Source organism: Oryctolagus cuniculus, chromosome 9, assembly GCF_051225735.1.
Source record: "Oryctolagus cuniculus isolate XC-2025 breed Fujian yellow rabbit chromosome 9, ASM5122573v1, whole genome shotgun sequence".
NCBI classification, from domain to species: Eukaryota; Metazoa; Chordata; class Mammalia; order Lagomorpha; family Leporidae; genus Oryctolagus; species Oryctolagus cuniculus.
In genome coordinates, this window is record NC_142875.1 from 129,864,749 (window position 1) to 129,870,316 (window position 5,568).

General features: G+C 42.7%; 1 long non-coding RNA gene across 1 annotated transcript; it reads right to left on the reverse strand.

Moving 5' to 3' along the window:
• Positions 1 to 427: 427 nt before the first annotated feature.
• Positions 428 to 4,099, reverse strand: LOC149124768 (uncharacterized). The gene is made up of 4 exons (XR_016213793.1): positions 3,971 to 4,099; positions 2,447 to 2,623; positions 849 to 967; positions 428 to 678 (listed from the first exon to the last, which is right to left on the reverse strand). It is a non-coding gene; the product is annotated as an uncharacterized LOC149124768 (long non-coding RNA).
• Between the last annotated feature and the right edge of the window lie 1,469 nt (positions 4,100 to 5,568).

Genomic DNA, 5,568 nt, shown 5'->3' on the forward strand with positions numbered 1-5,568 from the left:
ATTTTTAGAAAATAAAAAGGATTTCCAAAGAGCAGTTATCAGATGCCTTAACACTATACATGTGTCTGACCAGGAAATATGTTCAACCTATGCACATACTGCTAGTGTTAAAGATGCACTATAAACATTAACTAGCATTATTTTGATTGTTGACAGTGAGTGTTTTTGAAAAACCTAAGTATCAGCTATTAGTACCATACTAGGGGAACTCTAGTACACTATTCCAGCACAATTTCACACCACTGAGAGTGAGGTTTACTGAGACCGTAACACTCACAACATGCTCAATACACAGTGGAAGACGAGAGAATTCTACTGAAAACAGCGTTAGGATAATGCACCACTTCTAAAAAGAAACCATACATACTTGTTTTCTAATTAATAAATCACTCACAGAGCATTGTAAATATGAAATGAAACACTCTTTATGTATGTACTGAGCTACTGCACATGCTGAATGGAAGGGTTAGGATATAACAGGTACACGTGACATTAGAAGGATGGACAGTTCAGCTAGGACACAGAGGGAGAGCGCAGAGGAGCGATGAGGACGCCATCTCGCCTCTGTGGGTGCTGAGTACAGAGCACAGAATGCTGGCAGGTGCAGCTGAATTTTGATGTAGGGCAGAAAGGTGTGATGGCTTTCCTCATCCACCATAAGGGCCATAGTCAATATTCCTATGCCAAAACACAAGTTAACAAAGAGAAAATCATGACAGATTTAGTTAATTAATCTGCAGCCTTCAGAAGTAAAGACCTTTGAGTCTTTGAAGCCAGGAAAACTATCTGTTTTTATGCTTGGATTCAAGGACGAGTGAGCAGCTGGGTGGAAATGTGATTGGACACACCTGTGGGACTCAGTGGTAAGAGACAAACAGCAGACACTCGGCGAGTCTTGTCTGTTCTGATTCTCTGTGGCCCCTGTGGACGTGTGTGAGGCAGGGCCCCTCTAGACTGAGGGTCTTCACTGGAGAAGGAAGCAGGAAAGAGTGATCGTCAAAGTTTTTTTGTTTGCTTGGAAGAGGGGGTTCTGGTTGGGGAGAAGGAATTCTGATTTCTGTGACTCATTTCCCAGGAAAGAGACAGGTCAGAGACAGGAGGGCAGCGGCAGAGCAGGGGGACCTGCTTCTGACAGCTTCCGGTTTCTTCCAGTTTAAAATGCTCAGCAAATCAAAACACCATCCTTTGGGGGATTATGTTCTGAGTCCCAACATTTATTTTAGCTGTAAATGAGAAGGATCAGGAGCAACACAGGTTATACCTTTGAGAGATGGTTGTTCCCTACTCTGCTCACGAGTGAAATTTCCAATTCAGTTTCATTGCTGTCAAAAGACACAAGTTTTGGAGCCTGTCTGACTTTTACTTATATCCCAACTCTCACTTATGAATTCTATGATGATGGGCATACTGAGTACCTCTCTGAGCCTCCTTCTTCAGCTACAAAATAATGCAGAGAGCATCCACCTAGCACTGCTACCACGGATAACCGATGCCATTTCTGTGAGTTGCTTCTTTGAGTATGTAGCATATATTTGTTACACAATGAAATGGGAATTCTTCTTTGACTGCTGTTTTAGGTGTGACCCTGTCTGAGGTTAAACTAGTATCTTCTTAAATCTTGGTTTTTCACTTGTTTTCTAAAAATTTAATTTTAAATTGAAACCTTTTGTTTCTACTCAAAATATGTTGGATGTGCATCCTACTAACATGTTTCCAACTTGGAGCACTTAATTAACAAAACAGGGATAATATAGGCCAATATAAAATCAATGTAGTGTTTAAAACTATTATTAAACAATAGTGAAGAACTCAGAGGCCATGGCGGTGGGTCTCTCACTGGGGTTAGTGCCGCGCTGAGCACTGTTTGCTGGCACAGAGGAAGCAGTTCTGAGGCAGGCAGGTGTGGGCTTCTCATGCTGGCTCAGTGAGTGAGGACGGGACTGTGATGTCACGTCCCAACTCTTGCCAGACAACCTTGTTGCTCACTTCATGGGATGTTCTCCTGGCAGCTTTCTGGACATATCACAGCCAAGGCAAAAAACACACAGGAACAATTTACATGGGAAAATAATCTGTTATCTCTGGGTACCTGTGCTATTCAAGCACATGAAAGGAGGCTGGCTGAGACTGTAATTTGAATTCAAAGGACGATCATGTCTAAATCTGCCATTCCCATCTCTTCAGTATGGAAACTAACATCTATTCAGAGTTCCTTTAGTGATTATTTCATAAAACTGGCTCAAAATGGATATTACTTTTTCTAATTCCTTAGTTTCATTAAAAATATAAGATGAAATCAAATTACTGCATGTTAAAGATTTTTGTGAAGGTACCCAAGGTATATTTTTATATAGTTGGACCTCCCATTTAAATCATGATTGAATGACTTATAAAACTGATAAAATGGAAGGAAACCAATTCAGGGCTGTGATGCATGAGGGAGAACCTGTGAGGCGAGCTCTGTACTCCTCTGGTTTTCTTCTGAGGATATTGTCCAAACTTCAGCAAGTGCTTCTGGTGCCTTTCAGGCTGTACATACGCAGATCAAGACTCCAGGCAAGCATGCTGCAGTGGGCAAACTGGAGAGGCAAGCTTTCAGACGCTGCACAGTGCTGTGGAAATCCTGGAGTGAGTTAGAACCAAGCTTGAGTCGGGATAGACAACAGAAAGCTTAAATAAAATATGCCCACCATAAAATGCAAGCTCCAGGGGCTGGCACTGCTGCCTGCAATGCTAACCTGCCATCCGGGCACCAATTTGTATCCTGGCTGCTCCACTTCCAATCCAGCTCCCTGCTAATGGCCTGGGAAAAGTACCAGAAGACGGCCTAAATGCTGTGGCAACTGCACCTATGTGGAAGACCCAGGTAAAGCTCCTGGCTCCTGGCTTTGGCTTAGCTCAGCCCTGGCCATGTGGCCAGCAGCGGGAGTAAACCAGAGAATGGAAGACCTCTCTCTTTCTGTGTCTCTCCCTCTCCATCTTAAAAACAACGCAAAAAACCAAAGCTCCAAAACAGTTAAGGGAACCTGTATGTAATTTAACTGCCTGCAAAAGCAACACTGAAGGAGAGAAAGCAAAACTCCAGAGACTTTGCAATTTTATCAATAATATGTGGCATCTTGTTTTAAAATTACTAGAAATGCAGACAATAAGGAAAAAAGTGACCAAAGTGACCAGTGATCATGAAGGACCCAAATATTAGAATCAGTAGAGAATGACTTTACAATTTCTGTGATTAATATGAAAAAATAGAGATGAATGTAATGAGTAAATGGAAAATTCAACAGAATTTAGGGTCAGTAAAATAAATCACTTTTCTAGTACTATAAACTAAACATTTGAAATTAAATACTGAATGTGGTTAACAGTACACTGGACATGACAGAAGATAGTAGCAAAGTAAAAAAAAACATGTCAGTAGAAGCATCCAAAAATAAAGCACAGAGAAAAAAAGAAATAGGAAAACAAATAGAATGCTGAATAAGGGACCTAAGAGAAATGTTCAGTGTTTCTAAAATACGTGATTGGGGGACAATAAAGATAGAAGAAACATGAGAAACAAAGCACAATGGGAGGAAATAATTGCCAAGAATTTCATAGACTTTGTGGAAGACAACAACCACAAAATTCAAGCAGACCAGTGAGCACTCGTGGGATAAGGACAAAGTAAGCCACGTCTTGGCACGTTGGAGTCAAGCTTCTGGCACAGGTAAACAAAGGGAAAATCTTAAAAGCAGTGAACAAATGTTGTGCCACCTTTGAAGGGGGAATCCACAGACTCAGAGCCCACTTTTACATCACATCAATGGAAGGGAAATACAATAGGATGACATTTTAAAAACATGCTGCACGAAAATCTTCCCCTCTGCCATCCAAAAGTTGTATAGCCAGTGTAAGTATTTTTCATGCTTGAAGGCAAGATAACAATGGTTCACACCAAAAATCCAAAAATAGAAACTCAAAAACATACCAGAAAACACTGCACAACACAGGAAAACCCTTGTATTTCTACTCGGTGAATTTATTGCAGGTGGATCTGCACTAAAACACTGGATGTCTTCAGACCGCAGCAGCGCCATCTCAGATGGAAACACAAACCAACAGAGAAATGAAAATGCAAAAAGGGGTAAAAAGATATGAAAACTGACCACTTAAAACAGCAATAATGGAAATGACTTATAGTACTTGCATATCTAAGAATAATATATATGAAAATAATTCCACAGGGAGTGGGATACAAAGAGTTAAAGTTCTGTATGCACCTTGAAGACTTTGGAAATTGTAAAGTTATCAACGGAAAAGCAAAAACCAGAAAAAAGTCAATAAAATTGAGAAACTGAATAGCCTCATGTAACTGAAACGGCCTTTACTCTCCACCTTGAATCAACATTTTCAGAATACTTGGGTATTCCCAATTTTGTGGTCATTCCAGAAACAGATCAAGTCAACTGCTGCAAGTAGCATTCTGCTCCAGCAGAACCTCAAGACCAGATTCACTGAGAGTGAAAGGAACGGATGGAAGCCTGAGTCCTTCTCAGAACAGTGCAGGGACTGGCAGAGCCCATTACCTAGTGGGTTTCAGTAACCAGTGTAAACATCAGTTATGGAAATAAGTACTCCATTTGCATGTTTAAACATTTTTAAAAGTTCTTCAGAGTCCTCATATAACTGAGTGACCAGAGAGAATTTCTTATTCTCCCCAGTAAGGCACTTGGTCTTTTTTTGTTGCTTCGTCAATGTAGTTTTCGGAAAAGCATTGCTCTAGCACATATTTGATAGCAGTTTTGACAGATGACTCTCTGAAAACTTGGGAATTTGTTTTCCCTCTGTGATCAACCACATAATGGCCTTTCAATGATGTCTAGGACCTACTCCAGGTACTTGTGCCTATGTTACTCCACCTGGTAGAAGGGACTTCGCTGAGATGATTCCATAAAGATCCTTACAAATGGAGGACCATCCTGGAATAACCCAGTGGGGCCAATGTCATCAGAAGCGGCCTCATAAGAGGGAGGCTGGAGGGGGGGCCAGTAATTACAGGAGGGAGGCAGAGACTGCAGAGGAAAGACGCGGACACCTGCTGGCTTTGACGCTAGAGGAAGGGGCCACGAGTCGGGAATGTACGTGGCTTCTAGAACCTGGGAAAGTCAAGCTAAGATTCTCCCTTTGAGGCCGGCGCCGCGGCTCACTAGGCTAATCCTCCGCCTTGCGGCGCTGGCACACTGGGTTCTAGTCCCGGTCGGGGCGCCGGATTCTGTCCCGGTTGCCCCTCTTCCAGGCCAGCTCTCTGCTGTGGCCAGGGAGTGCAGTGGAGGATGGCCCAAGTCCTTGGGCCCTGCACCCCATGGGAGACCAGGAGAAACACCTGGTTCCTGCCATCGGATCAGCGCGTTGCGCCGGCCACAGCGTGCCGGCCGTGGCGGCCATTGGAGGGTGAACCAACGGCAAAGGAAGACCTTTCTCTCTGTCTCCTCTGTCTCTCTCTCTCACTGTCCGCTCTGCCTGTCAAAAAAAAAAAAAAAAAAAAAAAAAAAGATTCTCCCTTTGAGTCTCCAGAAACAAGACCCA